Source organism: Hemicordylus capensis, chromosome 6, assembly GCF_027244095.1.
Source record: "Hemicordylus capensis ecotype Gifberg chromosome 6, rHemCap1.1.pri, whole genome shotgun sequence".
Lineage (NCBI taxonomy): Eukaryota > Metazoa > Chordata > Lepidosauria > Squamata > Cordylidae > Hemicordylus > Hemicordylus capensis.
The window spans coordinates 92,037,459-92,054,480 of record NC_069662.1 but is presented as its reverse complement, the minus strand read 5'-3'; the positions used below and the strand labels follow the sequence as shown (position 1 = coordinate 92,054,480).

General features: G+C 43.4%; 1 protein-coding gene across 5 annotated transcripts in view; it reads right to left on the bottom strand.

The window, feature by feature from the left end:
* The window catches only part of NT5C3A (5'-nucleotidase, cytosolic IIIA), a 48,088-nt gene that overhangs the window by 29,018 nt on the left and 2,048 nt on the right, over positions 1-17,022 (bottom strand). The window contains exon 1 of one of the 5 annotated variants that reach the window (XM_053261628.1): positions 12,362-12,424. The exons of the other annotated variants lie outside the window; for them this stretch is intronic. The gene's annotated coding sequence lies outside the window, so the exon portion shown is untranslated. Of the gene's footprint in view, positions 1-12,361; positions 12,425-17,022 lie in introns of those variants that run through there. 5 annotated transcript variants of the gene reach the window in all.

Sequence of the window (17,022 nt, the reverse complement as noted above, 5' to 3'; positions counted from 1 at the left end):
GGTGGCCCACAGCTATGTTTCAAATGTTCTTCAGAAAATCTCCAAGTCACTCATGACAAAACTAATTTACATGTTAATAGACACCCAAATATAGCTCATAAGATGTCTAATACTGAACTGCATTTACTAGCTTCTTCACACTAACACTTATTAAAGTTTTTCAAGAGTGAATCAGGGTCACATTAAATCTGTTTCAGCTGTAAAGTATGGTAAAGCTATGCAGCGTAAACTGAACAGGCAGCACAAGATTTCATAGTGTGCCAGATTTTAGAACTGTAAACAATGGAAAGGGCTTTATCTGCACCATATACTGAAATTGTTATGATGGAAAAAGAGTCCCTTAATACCATAGGTTGAGCAGGAAAGAATGAATACTTCAAAAATGGAGGTTAGGGGAAAGGTTAAACTCTCTAAGAGATGGCAACAGGCTCAATGAAGGGTGAAAAAGGATTTCCATAGCAAAGCAATGAGAACTACATAGAAAAACCCAGAGGGAACAAACAGCCTGCTGTTCTATAATGCCTTTTTAAAAATATGAAACCATGCTAAAAAAAAGGGGGGGGGGAAGGCCACCATGTTAAGATTGTTTGAAATAAGATGTAGTCTTTGCTATTTTGACCTGAAATCAATTAGCATTAGCCATGCAAACAGAGAACTTACTATTGGCCATTATGATGCAATATAATATATGGGAAGCCAAATCAAGAGGCATATCTGTTTTGAACAAGGAACCTCATAGTCTGAGGAGGTAGAACCTAGCCTAGAGAGCTACCTGGGACTGGAGCTTTCTTCAGAGACAGAAAGGTACAGGGATATGCAGCATCTGCCCCTGTAGTTGGCAAACAATATGAGGACTCAGGGTTGACTCGGCCCGCTATAAATACAGCTTGGTTTCTATCTTCTTTCAGCTGCAGTTAAGGCTTCTGCTCAAGCCCTTGCCCCTCACTCTCGACTCCAGAAACAGTTCAAGCTCAAGGCTTAGCTTAGGCGCCATTAACTGACTTTGTAGGTCTTGGAGAACATCACAACAGATCTGGATTTATCGTCCAGTGTCTAAATCTGACCCTGACTGACTCCAAAAGTAAGCTGGAAGACATAACTAAACAGCGTGTTTATAAATGAGAAATGTACAAAGATAAACATCATCAGGAGGTCAAGTTTATCTTCTCAAAATTGCTGTTCTCAATGTTTGTAACAATTAATAACTGAAAACAGCAAATTATTTTCCATATGAGGGCTAAAACAAGGAACCTTTCTGTTGTGTATTAAAATGCATATTTGAAACAAGTCTAATGCAAATACTCCTAGAAAATTAATGCAAATAGTTTAATTACATTTCCATGCAGTTCTCTTGGAGAATTTAATATATTCCACTGATGTACTGAGCTATGTACTGTAACAGATTGCTAAATGCTCTCTCACTCCATTTATACTGACCGTCATTAGAAATCTGCCCAACAATATTCGTAGTGAAATTGCTTATCACCCTCATCATAGAGTGTCCTTTCACCTCCCAATTTTCCTCTTCAGTTTGGACTTGGAGAGGGATTCATTCTCACAGTTGGAAGCACAGAACAAGGAAGGAGGATCTCTCATTGTTTGGGTGATGGGCTAGTAAGTTCAGCCCAGCAAACAAATGCCAGACTTCTCCTTCAGGAGGAAGCTTAGCATATGAGCAATGGGCTTCTGAGATACTCTACCATCCTAACACCAAAACAACCCCCAGATCAAAGCTGGAGAGGGAGGGAATCACTCTACTGTTGTGCTGAGTTTCTGCAACTAAGGGGATGTTTCTCATCCCCTTCTCCAACTCAAACTTGGAACTGGGGAGGGGAGAAAAGAATTGTCTCTGGTTTCATACAGTTGCAGTGTGAGGTTAGAAAGTGGTGGGCAGGGTCCTGAATCCACACTTTTTGACATGGCTATCAAGGCCAGCCCAAATCTGTGGGCCCCTGTGGATGTTATATTTAGCCTGATTCTAAATAACCTAAATGGTGAACTTCACACATGTAAGTGACAAATAAGTAGCAATATAAAACAGATAATAGTGTAAATATGCAATTGGAAGTAGATGAACCATAATACAAACAAGGTGATCAGAAAGGATCTGTGTCAAATTGGAAGTATAAGCTCATATCAAAAGAGTCTGCCTTGGGTGGGGTTTCTTCATTATTTTTAGTCATAACTTTAAAAAAGAAGATAAACACTATCTTGCAATAACATTCTGAACACTAAGTTAAGATTTAGGGGTAAATTTGAAGACAGGCTTAAATCTACGAAGGAATTCAGAGCATTCTTCAGAATTTCAAGAGATGATCAAATGCAGTAGTATATTATAGGAAACAACGCCTAGAAATAGGACAACTACAGAAGATGGCGGGAGGGAGAAAGTATTTTCAGTCCAGCACAAAGTGAATATGCAGCAGCAACTGGATGCTGTTGAAAAAAAAGTCAGGAATTATTTTAGATTGCATCAATATTAAGAGTGTATACAAGGTGCAGTGAAAGTAACAGCACTTTTTTGCTAGTGCTGCAGGAATATTGTCCAGTTTGGGATACTGAATTTTAGATTGAAGGGGTGTTGAACAACAATAAAGATATTAGAGGACATATAAAACAAAGATATTAGAGGACACAATAAAGATATTAAAGGTGTTAGAAGCCCAGCAGAGAGGGAAAGGGAGAGTCTTCTACCTCCCACCCAGTGCTGCCTGGAGTGAGAGACTAGGTGGGTGCTGGGGTTCCTTCTGCTGTTGCCTACCTGCTTTTGCTTCCCCTGTGGGGCTGCAGCCTCAGGTTAAAATCTGTGGGAAGTGGGGGCAGGATTGGGGCCAGCCCCTGAGTGACAGCTGTTCCTTGGGTCACCTGCTCAGTTTTGGGCTTTATAGGAAGGCTCTTTGTGGTGGTGGGCCCACCACCGGCGGGGTCACCACGGAAGGGGCAACACCAAAGAGGGGCTCCCCTTTGGGGGAGCCACTTCAGGGGAGAACGAGGGTGAGGGGGCTTCTGGTTAATTAGTTTTAAGCTGTTTTAGACTTTGGTTGAAGTTGCTGTAATGTGTTTGGGTTTGTCTGGAGATGGGGGGACAGGGGGCGCCTTCGTTGACTATGGGGCAGCTATCCCGGTGGTGGTGGGGAATAGAAAAAGTAACATTGGCAGGTCAGCAGGCCGTTCCAGGGGAAGGGTAGTCAGAAATTTAATAGCTGTTTCCTGGCTGTCCTGCCAGCTCTTTGACCTTGGGGAGCACTGCCAACAATCCACATAGCTTTTCCCTGCTCCTCTGTAATGCCAGGTCGGTCCAAAATAAATCTGAACTCATCCATGATTTGATCATGGATGAAGGGGCCGACCTGGTATGTATTACCGAGACTTGGTTGGGGGAGTTTGGTCCCAGCTTCTTCCTCCAGGATATTCTGTAGAGGAGCAGATGGTCCAGTTTGGTCTCAGCTTCTCCCTCCAGGATATTCTGTAGAGGAGCAGATGAGGGGACGTGGGCGGGGAGGTGGGGTGGCTGTGGTCTATAAGGATAACATCTCCCTTACCAGGGTCTGTCAGGGTTTCGGACCATATTGAATGTGTGTACTTGAGTTTGGGGACTAGGGATAGATTGGGACTTCTGTTGGTGCACCGATCGCCCCACTGCCCAGCCGAATCCCTTACTGAGCTCATGGACTTGGTCGCAGAACTCATGTTGGAGTCTCCCAGACTCTTGATGCTGGGGGACTTCAATGTTCATTTGAGGACCAATCTGTCTGGGGTGGCTCAGCAGTTCATAGTGACCATGACAACTATGGGCCTATCCCAAGTGTTCTCTGGACCGACACATATTGCAGGTCACATGCTTGATTTGGTATTTTACTCTGATCAGGGTGGTGTTCGGTGGGTGGGGACTCCTGTGATTTCCCCATTGTCATGGACGGACCACCATCTGGTTAAGGTTGCACTTACAACCACTTCCCACCTCCACAGAGGTGAGGGGCCCATTAGAATGGTCCACCTGAAGAGGTTATTGGATCCACTAAGATTCCAAGAAGCCTTGGAGGGATTTAATGTTGGCTTTGCTGGTGATCCTGTTGATGCCCTGGTTGAGAATTGGAACAACTTGTTCACTAGGGCAGTAGACACGATTCCTCCCAAGCATCCCCTCCGACCCGCTTCAAATTTGGCTCCTTGCTATACGGAAGATCTACAGGGGCTGAAGCGGCAAGGTAGGCGACTGGAGCGCAAGTGGAGGAAGATTTGACTCGAATCTGACAGATTGCGACATAGAGCACATCTAAAGATCTATGCTCAGGCAATATGTGCGGCAAAGAGGCGGTTCTTTTCTATCAGTATTGCCTCTGCGAATTCACGTCCAGCGGAGTTGTTCAGGGTTGTGAGGGGATTAGTATCTGCCCCCCCTCCCTTGAACCAGAATTTGGAGTCATCAGTTACCTGTTGTGATGCGTTTAAAGAGTTTTTCAAAGATAAAATCTCTCGGATTTGGGCCGACCTGTATGGAGATTCTACAATTAATTTGATGTCTGAGCTGGAGGTGCCCAACGACTCCTCTTATGTGATTCTACTGGATCGGTTTCAGTTTGAGACTCCTGAGGATGTAGACAAGCTGCTTGGAGCGGTGAGGCCTACCACTTTTTCTCCTGACCCTTGTCCAACTTATTCAATCTAGAAGGGAGGTTGTTGTAAACAGCCTGGTGGAAATCATAAATGCTTCTCTGAGGGAGGGCAGGATGCCTCCTTGTCTTAAGGAGGCAATCATTAGACCTCTTCTAAAGAAGCCTGCATTAGATCCCTCAGAGTTGAGCAATTATAGGCCTGTTTCCAACCTCCCATGGCTGGGCAAGGTAATTGAGAAGGTGGTGGCCTCTCAGCTCCAGGCAATCTTGGAGGAAACTGATTATCTAGACCCATTTCAAACTGGTTTGCAGACGGGCTATGGGGTGGAGACTGCTTTGGTCGGCCTTATGGATGATCTCCAATTGGCAATTGACAGAGGAAGTGTGACTCTGTTGGCCCTTTTGGATCTCTCAGCGGCTTTTGATACTATCGACCACAGTATCCTTCTGGAACGTCTGAGGGGGTTGGGGGTGGGAGGCACTGTTTTACAGTGGTTCCGCTCCTACCTCTCGGATAGATTCCAGATGGTGTCAATTGGAGACTGTTGCTCTTCAAAATCTGAGCTTAAGTATGGTGTCCCTCAAGGCTCCATACTTTCTCCAATGCTTTTTAACATCTACATGAAACTGCTGGGAGAGATCATCAGGGGATTTGGAGCTGGGTGTTATCAGTATGCTGATGACACCCAGATCTACTTCTCCATGTCAACATCTTCAGGAGCTGGCATATCTTCCCTAAATGCCTGCCTGGAAGCAGTAATGGCTGGATGAGGGAGAATAAACTGAAGCTGAATCCAGATAAGATGGAAGTACTTATTGTGCGGGGTCAGAACTCTAGAGACGAGTTTGATCTGCCTGTTCTAGATGGGGTCACACTTCCTCAAAAGGAACAGGTTTGCAGTCTGGGAGTACTTCTGGATCCACACCTCTCCTTGGTTTCTCAGGTTGCGGCAGTGGCCAGGGGTGCTTCCTATAAGCTTTGGCTGATACGCCAACTGTGCCCGTTTCTCGAGATCAATGACCTCAAAACAGTGGTACATCTGTTGGTGACCTCCAGACTTGACTTCTGTAATGTGCTCTACGTGGGGCTGCCTTTGTACGTAATCCGGAAACTTCAGTTGGTTCAGAATGCGGCAGCCAGGTTGGTCTCTGGGTCATCTCGGAGAGACCATGTTACTCCTTTACTGATGGAGTTACACTGGCTGCCAATAGGTTCCCGGACAAAATACAAAGTGCTAGTTATAACTTACAAAGCCCTAAACTGCTTAGGCCCTGGGTATCTAAGAGAGCGTCTTCTTCATTATGAGCCCCACCGCCCATTGAGGTCATCTGAGGAGGTCCGTCTCCAGTTACCGCCAACTCGTTTGGTGGCTATGCAGAGATGGGCTTTCTCGGTCGCTGCCCCAAGACCGTGGAATGTGCTCCCTGCTGAGATACGATCCTCCCCATCTCTGGCAATTTTCAAAAAACACTTGAAAACCCATCGTTTCACCCAAGCTTTCTCAGCTTCCTAAATTTTGAGGGTTTTAATATCTGGTTTATTTTAAAATTAAAAACCTGATTTTGGGATTTTTATCACTGTAATTGTTTAATTGTTGTTTTAAAATGTTTTTAAATTGTTAATTGTTATATTGTTTTTTAATTTGTTTTAGCTCTTTACTGTTGTAGTGGTTTGTTTTAATTGTAAACCGCCCTGAGCCATTTTGGAAGGGTGGTATACAAATCAAATAAATAAAACTATCAAGATTATCATGAGGATTATAGAAGCAGCTATCTATTGTCTGAAGGCTGCATGAAAGAGAGGGAATAATTGTTGTTCTTTATTTCCAAGGGAAGAGCAAGAAGTTATCAGGTTAAGTTACAGTACTGAAGATGTTGTAGGGAAAAGTGTAAAAGAGGCACCTTAGCTACAGGTGCCACAGCCAGCTGTTCTAACATTTTACTAAACAACATTAATTGTTCACAGAGATTATACTGCCAGTTAGAAAACTAATAATATATTTCTCCACACTTGAGCGTTTACTGTTATATACCATAATCCATAATGTACAGTTTGGGTCTCAATGTCAATTTTTACCTCAACTACACATTCCAAGACGGTTCCAAGCCATTAAAAAAGGTCCATAGTAACATGTCTTCCATCAAAAATAGTTTTTGTTAAGAAATATAAAACAATAAGACCAATTAATGTTTTGCATCTAAAATTACTGAAAGAAACCTAAGGAGCAGCATACTGTGGTCTGAAGTCTGGGAGGTGAGGGGTGAGGAGTGTTGCTTAGCAATTATTTTAAAAATCTAGATAATGTTCATTAAGATAAAGGATCTCATACTGGCATACCAATTATGGCTTGCTAAAAGTCTGTTGATAAAGTCAAATTTTAAAACCAACAGACGTTCCCCCCTCCATTTTGCACAATGGGTGATTTAGTTCTACCAAAATGATGGCAAGTATTCACTAGAAAAACTGTTTCATCTGAAGAAGTTAAAATTCACAAAATTAAGCTTTAAAAATTAAAAATAATTCCTGAAATTTTTTTTTGTAAGATCCAGGTCAAAATTTAGCAAGAAACGTGTAGAAATATGGTATTCAACATATTAACTCATATAAATATATTTTATATATTTTAGACCAAATCTCAAAGCATCCTTAAGATTAACGTTATTATCTATTCTAGTCCTTTGCAATGCAAGGTCAGATTTCTGCATGCAGTGGGAGTAGGCAGAAAGAAAGAAAATCCAAATTGGTTCATTGGTTTTTAATAATTCACTTCGACATCTAAATCATGCTCAGCCTAGTGCCCTCTGCTGTTTTACACCATGTATGGCAATAACAACCCTTCAAACAATGGATATTGTTTGTCACTTTTAAGCAATGCAGACTGAAAACAGCTAGCTAAGAACATTAACTCAGTAACAATTGTACTAATACTTTTCAAACTTCAACAGTTTGCTTGGAGAAACAAACTGCCCCTACCTCAGACAGCCAACACAAGATGTTTAAAGGAATAAAACTATTATAAGAATAATGATTATAGGAATAATGATACATTGTATTAGGACTATGTATATTCTGTGCTTTAAAAGAACCCAGCAACAATTCATCAGAACAAAAATCAAATTCTAAATTCTGGAATAAATTATTAAATGAATTAATGAATTTGTATGGAATGATCCCTAGCATTACATTAAATTGAAAGTATCAATATTTCAAGAACATAATATTAGTTTATCCCATCTGACTTTGTTACTGTAAAAAACCTCAGTTTTGAGGAATACCGATTTATCATTCACAAAGAAAAATGTAACACACAAAATAAATATTTCCTATACAGAAGTAGCAGCTTCAGAGAAGATTAATTCATTATTATTATTATTTTTTAAAGTTCAGAATGTAGTAACATTTCAATAGTAAAATTACAGGTAGTCCACAATTCTTTAGCTGCCAGACTGCCTGAAATGACTGCACATTTGCAAAGCTAATCAGGCACATGAATAAGTGCTGGGATATGAGCACCTACATTCATCCAACAAAATGACCTTTCTCTCTTGTGACTCAAGTTGCAACTGTAAGTCAGCACATTTTGAGTCCAGGAAGAATCAATTTACAAAGAAACTAGGACAGTGCAAAGATTGCCACTAGCCCTCTCACAACAGGTATATTCCTAGGCTTTCTAAAGTTGCAACTCTACACTTCTTACTAGGAAGTAAGAAGTCCCATTGTATTTAGTGGGACTTACTTCAGGGTAAACATACTTAGACTACAAATGCCAGAACCAGTATTACTGAAAAACTAACATACATCAAGTTAAAGAGTGATTGGCCTATATGTCATTTCTTAAAAACAAGTCCAGAAGACTCTTCTTTTAATGCGATAAGTTAAATCCTACACAAAGAGACAGAGAGACTTTGTACTTCTTGAAGGAAAAAACAAGCAGGTCTGATATATTCAGACTTCTCTTTTCCCACTCTAATTCAAACAATGTCCACAACAATATTCAAGCACGAGAGAAAAAAAACTGAAACACTAGTGGGATGCCTACCAAATAGCAGGACTATGTATGGAAGTGTGGCCTAGGGATGGGCAAGTCCTTGCATAATGAGCAGAAGTTTGGGGTGTGTGCTGTATCCTCTGTCTCTAGGCAATGCTCAGTATAGCAAACAACTCCCCACTCCAAGAATTCCCTTGGGTATAGACACCACGCTGTGGTTAATCTACTACCTTCTTACATCTTACATCTACCACCATCAGCAAGGCTATGGCCTCCCAACTGTTTACCATTTCTTCATGAACATCTTGTCTGCATTTATACATCGTCACTGTGCACCCTGGCCTACCAGCAGCTACTGTCCCTTCCACCCTCCACTCATCTTACACAGAGGAACCATTATAACACATGTAAACTGCCCTGAGTCTATAGACTGACAACGTCTCACATCTGCACATTAAGTCCTCTCCAGTATATTTCTCCTTTGGGAAAAGGGAAAGAGATCCTGCAGATTTAGATAGGCCTGCTGACACTATGAGGATTTTCCAGTTCTGTGAGACATGTCAATCACAGCCCATTCAGGTGCCCAGTCTCAGGCAAGAGCTACTCAGTTCTCAGAAACTGATTGCATTAGTAGCTGTATTCAGTTAGTAGTGTGTGGGGGTTATAAATATGCAAGTAGAGGTGTGCGTGCGCGGAGGTGTGTGTGTGAAATCCACTGCCGGCTGATATCTCAAAGACATCCAACCTGGCAAAGGAGAAATCCTTGCTGTGTTTTCCCCAGTACAGTTCACAGGGGAAAGGGGCAGTTGGGACAATCTGTCCCAAGTGAAACACTGTTTGGGCTTCCCCCAATACAGCCTACCACGTTTCACTCACTCTCAGCTTTCCGATTTTGTGCTCCTGCTGCCAAATCAGTTCAGGAGAACGTAGGCAGACTTACGAACATATAGACTTCCTCCTTTCACATTAATCTGCATTCAGATTAATCAAAATTCTACTCCTTGTCTTTTGCCAGCAAATGGACATAGGGAACATAGAATTCCTGTGGTCACCTGACAGCAATAGCTACCAGTTTGTTTGTCGGTTTCCAGGCAAACATTAAGAGGTTGCTATTGACCTACAAAGTCCTAAATGGTCTGGCTCCAGCAGACATTAGGGAATGCTTTTCTTCTTTCATATCAGCCTGCAGATAGTCTGGAACTGGAGATATGAGGAATTCAGCCTGGGTACCACCACACAAATCTGGTCAAAGAAGTGAACTGTAAGGAGGTGAGCCACAGAAGCTTCCTTCCACTAATAGGTTACAGTAGGTTAGGTAATGCTCCTTGACTCCTGTGAAGGCACCCAGATCAGGTTTGCTCAAGGATCTGAGGACACAGTTGACCACCCCACTGGGAGTATTTAGGTGGCCGGTCAAAATAGTTGTCTTTAAGGCTGCCTTTTTCATAACTGCTTACTGACCTTGATTCTTCCTAATTTTCTTTTCTTTTTCAAAAAATGTTTCTGGCAGATTGAATGTTGTTAGATATTTTGCAAACTGCACAGTGGATCCCATAGGATAGAAAATGAAGGAAACAGTTTTAAAAAAACGTATTGAGCAACTAGGATGCCTGCTTTTACCTGACTACAGCCCAGGGGCAGAAGCTAGAGGAGAGGGGGCCCCCGTGTTCACCACTCTCCCTGGTGGCCCATCTGAGTGAGGAAGTTAATGAAAGAAATAGGGAGGAGTGGAGTTGGGGGATCCGGGTTCTTTGAACCCATCCGCTCAATTATAGCTACACCCCTGCTACAGCCTGCCATTGTCACTCTCTGCACTGGTCTGAGGGCTTGCGCTGATCAAGGTAATACCAAGATGCTGCAAGCCATACCCCCGATACCAATGTCAGCATCAGGGAGAGGGGTCAATCTCCTCACTGCCTTACTTTCTGGGCGCACCAGGATTTTAAACCAAAAGTCAGCGGCGGAGACAGCGATGTGAGACGCAAGCATGGGACAGCAGCCTCTGCTTGTTGGTGCCATTAGCTTGGATTGCGTTCTCTCTCACTCCGTTTTCCTTGCCATGCTTTTCATCAACAGGCTTGTATGCTGTACTTTGCTCCAGAAATGGCGCAAAGTGCACAAGCCTGTTGGTTGAAGTCATGGAGGGAAAGAGAGCACAAGAAAAAGAAATTCAACTTGTGAGTGGCAATGAGCAGAGACCGTTGCTCCATGCTAGAAGCTCTGTTCTTACCCTTCTCAATGCTGCTTCCACCACTGACTTGTCAGTTACCCTGGTGTGCCCAGGAAGCAAGGCAGCTGGGAGATGGGGAAGGGCAGTTTGGGCAAAGGAGGTGGGGACTGGCCTTGCCTTGACACTGGATTGGGACACAAGCTGTGGGAGGGAGCAGCAGCGGCAGTCAGGTGAGGAGATACCTGTGAGGGGTGGGGAGCAGGGTGAATGCCTACACTCGGTGGGAAGGAGGAGCGCAAATGGCGTCTGAGTAATAGCTTATTCTAGATAGGGGTGTGCACAGAACCACAGAGCTGCAGTCTGGCACTGTGTGGGGGGGTTCCTTTAAGGGCGGGGGAGGGTTTACTTACCCCTCCCACCGCTTCCCCCCTCCAGCGTGCGTATTCTAATTGGGGCGGCAGGATACCTCCCTGCCGCCCCTTCTCCCACTTGAGTGCAAAAGGCTGCACGGAGCCTTTTGCGCACACACACGTCACGCACGCGCTTCACGTCTCCGACGTGCGCACGCGGCCACACACATGCACGCACGTTGGGGAGACGTGAAACTCGCGTACGATGTGCGCGTGCGCAAAAGGCTCCGTGCAGCCTTTTGCACTCAAGTGGGAGAAGGGGAGGCAGGGAGGTATCCTGCCGCCCCAATTACTACATAGAATACATGTGCTGGAGAGGGAAAAGTGGTGGGAGGGGTAAGTAAACCCTCTCTCGCCCTTAAAGGAACACCCCCCACCTGAACCGAACTGGCCAGGTCCGGACCGGTCCGGAGGCCTTTAGAATGGTCTCCGGACCGGTCTGGGCCCATCCCTAGTTCTAGAGCCTCCACTTCAGATTGTTATTTTTAGCCTACTTTCCAGTAGGCTTATGAGATCATCCGGCATACCTCGTGTGCGTGTGTGCGTGTCTGTATCCGCCTGCGTGTACCCCTATCAACTTCGCAATACCTGGACTAATATGAACCAAACTAGCTGACCCTGCACAGAACATCTGTGCAGTTGTGTACTGTCTGTGACATCCCCTGCAGCTCGCTTTCCCCCGCCACCCGCTCGCTCCACCGCCCACTCGCTCCCCCTGCCACCCGCTCGCTCCCCCCGCCGCCCGCTCGCTCCCCCCCGCCGCCCGCCCGCTCCCCCCGCCGCCCGCCCGCTCGGCCGCTCTCCCCCCACCGCCCGCTCGGCCGCTCTCCCCCCACCGCCCGCTCGGCCGCTCTCCCCCCACCGCCCGCTCGCTTGCCTGCCTCCCTCTTACAATGGCCTCAGTAGCCCCAAACAGCAGCAGTGGTTGCCTGGACCCTTCCTTGCTGCCAGTGCCATGGCCACTCATTCCCCCCAGGCTGCTGACAGGCTCAGGCCCATCCCTCACCCTTCCTTCTGTCTCTCTTCCCTCTCCCTTCTTTTTCTCTTTCTCTCTCCTCCACTCACTCTTCTCCACTCTTCCTTCCCCCTCCCTTCATGTTTTTTCTTTCTCCCTCCCTGAGTTAACAGATTTTGGCATCCCCCTTCTCCTGAAGGGGTTCTTTCCTCCCTCACAACCTGTCTTTTTGCAGATCCCTGCCTGCTATCCTTTTATATCAAGAACATCTTCCGACCAGTAACAGCTACATTCCAACTGACCTTAACCATCACAGGCCCCTCCTCCTTATCTGCATAGGGAATCCCCACTGCCCAATCACCATAGTGCTTCTGCTCTCACAGGCTCCTTCTCCCTATCTGCATATGGAATCCCCACTGCCCAATCAGGTGCTTCTGCTTGCAAACTCTGCATATGGAATCCCCACTGCCCAATCAGGTACTTCTGCTTGCAAACTCAGCCAATCGCCTCCTTCCTACCACGTCGCCGTGCATGGCCCGTCTACAAGAAATAAGTATATAGATGTTGAGTACAGTTGTAGGGATACCGTAACGGCATAGTTTGGGATGATATCATATACCCCAGGCAGATGCATAAATGGGCAAGCTGCCCCTGCTCATATCCACTCAACTGTACAGAAGCTGGGTCTGGCAGCTAGATACTTTAAACTTGTTTGTTCTGCCAGACTTCTAAACTTTGCTAACACTATTGCTTTTTTAAAAAAGAATTTACTGTATTTCTATCTTATTTTTAGTACAGACTGTTTTGATTTTAGTATTTACTAGCTGTTCAGATTTTATTGGTTTGGCTGATAGTATTAACTTATATCTTTCTAATTCTCTTATGCACTGCACTGAATACCTGGATGCCCTTGCAGCAGTTTATGCCTATTAGTAATGAAAGAATGAACATGAACCAGAGCGCATAACTTTGCACTGCTTGCAAATACTTGCATAAGGACAAGTTTCATAAGGCCTATGTTGCTATTAGATTAAGATCTTGTTCAAGGTCAAATTCATAGGAGCCTACTGTTCTGTTTACTATGTATAATGTTTTGTTTTAATGCTTGTTTATGTCTTTTGTATGGCCTATGGCTGTAATAAAATTGATTGACATTGGCATAAGGACAGAGAACAAGGAGAGGTACTCTCTCAAAATAAAGTCTATAGATTCATTCTGCTCACTATGAACAGAATGGGAAGAACTGTCTTTGGTCTACGAAGTAACAGAGCTGTAAATGTTTACCATCACATTTTACAGTTACACGACTAGCAGGCTTTGAGGTGCTTCAACATTCACATAAAAGTTTCAATTCTAGTTTCACAAAATTGTAGCATGTGCTTCTTCCAGACACTAGTTTATTTTTCCATGTTTACAGCTATGATCAAGGCAATGAAAATTAATGTCTTCTAACCACTTGTATTTGCAGAGCAAGAAACAGCAGGAATCCAAGTAGGAAAGCTAAGATGTTCAACTTTTTGACCAAGTCTATGATTTTAATCCCAACAAAAAACCATGATTAAGGAAGCTGAACTATGCATGATTTAGTGAAATATCTGAGTTTACAAACTAGGGTTACAGACATTGGTACACCTTTGGAGGCCACTGCACCTTGAGACTAAAATGCTGAACAGATAAGAAATGAAAGCCAATAAGCAGCAATTAATTATGTTGTATGTGTTCACCAGGAGGCTCAAATCATAGCTTGGTTCTAAAACCAGGGTTAATGCAAGCTATGGTTTGGCATGATGTCTGAATTGAGCCATACCTGCAAGTCCCACTGAAACCAGCATGGTTTCAGCTGTATGTCACTTAACCACAGTTTCTTGGTTAATCCTTCTGTAAAATGGCTATACAGTACTACTACTTACTAATTTTTAGACGACTTGTGAAGTTTAATGAAACAGAGCCTATAATTGTATTAATTAAAAGAAAAGTTGAAGCTCTTTTCCAGACATTATGGCTTTGTTCTGTGCTTATGTCAACATATTCTTTATGTGTCATCACTGTTTCTATAGGAACTAAACTACACACACACACACACACACACACACACACACCATGCTCACAGGCTGCAAATAGAAGACAAAAATTCCTAATATTTATACTGCCATCACCCCATTTCTGAACACTGTAGAAATTTGGCTCTTCAGAAACTAAGGAATAATTAAAAAAAAAAAGTTCAAACTCCAATTAAGGCTGAGAACTTTTCTAAATTACCTATCAGAGTGTCACAATACCTGCATTACTTTATTATTGATATCTTAGTTTTCATATAATAATTGTGTAGTTTAGGCAAGGTGCTACTGGAGAGGTAACAGAAATAGCCATAACATAAATCATAACTTTAAGCAATATTGCACAGCAGCAATGTACAGAGGAGCTCCTTGATATTCAAGATGGGGAACAACTATTTAATATTTCAATGAAATTTCACTATATTACACAACACATGCAGAGAAAGGAAGACAACCAGAAGATCCAAGGCTGTGTAGAGCAAGATGACTTGAAGACTAGTAATGCAATATCACACTAAATGGCAAGATTGTGCAGTGAGGAGTTCTCAGTGTTGCTGAGGCTAGTTGAGCTACACTGCAGGATTTTACACAATTCCTTCCCAAAATGATGACTAGACTGCATGAACCATATTCTCATGGATAGGTATTTCAGTTTAACAAGTCTTTGCTTTAAATGTAAAGAACCCCGACAATGTTTTTATGAACAAATAAGGGGAGAATTCATAGCTAAGCTTTTTTCTCTCCATAAACTCAGAATGGCAAAAGAATTGGAGTGGAAAGTGATATCCTTCACATCCTTGCTCTTGATTACATAACAATGTCAGGGTATTTTACCTCTTTTCATGGTGCTTCTGTCTGCCCAAGAGTCATATTAATCTTTAAAAAAGAAAGAGCAAAAAAGAATAGTGGGATATCTTCACACAAGTTTAGGGGAAATTGTATACCTTGTGGACAAGTTGTGTGGAATACACTCTTGCACACAAAGAAGCCATTAACAATAAGTGCATGGTTAATTCCTCAAACCTTTGGAAGATACTCAATAATGTCTGAATTTGGTCACTGAAGGAAGGTATTCCTATTAAATTTTTTAAAAGCTACCTATGATGCTCTTTCCACTACAGCACCTATGGAGTGGTTACTGGAAATTTAGAAGTCATGAAAAAAACAGAAATTTTTGGGGAAATTGAATTATTATTAAATCCACTGGGAACTAGTTACAAGAAGGAAACATCCACACAAGGGGAAAAAAAATCCAAAGTAGCACCCAGTTGAAGCCACTAGGGCTGTTGGTAGATTTTTTTTGGTAATTATTAAAAAAGAAGAGCAGTTTTTGGCACTGCAAATTAAGGGGGCTGGGGGCTGGCAGGGCCATAGACCACCACTCTGCTCTCCTCTACTGCTGTGCTGCTGCAGTCTCTGTCCTTCCTCTCCTGATGTCGTTCCTCTTCAAGAGGCACTGGCACACTGTAAGGGCTATCTGCCTCCCAGGCCCTTAAATACATTTGAAACTCCCTCCTTTTGTGCTCCCCGCTCCCTTCCCCTCCCTCCCCCCAGCCAATGGGGACACAATTGTCCATGACAATACTTGATTTGGATAATAACAAGTCAACCAAGAAGCAAGGAGATTGCAAACCAATTGGAAACCAGTGCCAGATAACCAATTAGACAGGGATGGACAGCCCTCCAAAATAGTGCTCTGAACACTTGAAGCGATTCAAGCTCAAAACTGGGTCATTTCTATTTAAGCTTAAAACAGGTGCTTTAAGCATTTCAAGCTTGAATCATCCAAAATGGCTGTTTTGAGCTCGAATCATTTTGCATATCCCTACTTTACATCTCTAGGTATGGACATGAATACTGTTGCAATTGCAACTGTACAACATCCAGAATTCCTTTTCTGCCCTGAAAGTTAGACTCACTAATGGAAAGTGAACCTCAAAAGCTGAAAAGCTCCAGTAGTGTCAAATTTATTCTTGTTACATTAATGCTAGGGCAGAGGTGTCAAACTACAGCCCTCCAGCTGTTTATATCCTACAGCTCCCATCATGCTCAGTCAGTGGCCAGTAGTCAGAGATGATGGGAGTTGTAGGCCAAAAACAGCTGAAGGGCCATAGTTTGACACCCCTGTGCTAGGGCCTTAATGAAGATGTAGGAGGGAAACATATTCTGAAGTCGAGACAGACAGAATAAGTAGAACCACTATATATGTGAGCCTAATAAAAGCCATCATTCATATGGCCACATTACAATCTTTGTTTCTCCGTTTTATTGTTCTGTGGAACCACCTGGTAGCAAAATAAATAAATAAATAACCCAAGCCTGTGGGGTAGGTTAGGCTGAGAGATACATGACTGGCCCAGAGTCACCCAGTGAGTTTCATGGTTGAATGGGGATTCAAACTCGGGTCGGATTTCAACAACTGATTTCAAAGGAGTTCACTTTCTACCGAAGTGACCACAGGAATGCAACCCTGTATCCTAGCCCTACTAGACATCTGGTCAAGGAATTCCCCACTTTGTTAATGGGACTTACTTTCAAGTAAATGTACATAGTGTTGTAGTCTTATACCGAGATACTTATTAACACAGGTGCATAAGAAGTTCCAATGATGCCAATGAGACTTAATACATAAGAGTGTATATAAAGCCAAAGCCCAATCCTAAGCATCTTTACTTGAAAGTCTGTGAGAGCGTCAGCATAGCACAGTGGTTAGTGTTGGACTAGGACTGGGAAGGCCCGAGTTTGAATCCCCATTCAACCATGAAACTGGGTGACTCTGGGCCAGTCATGTATCTCTCAGCCTAACCTACCCCACAGGCTTATTG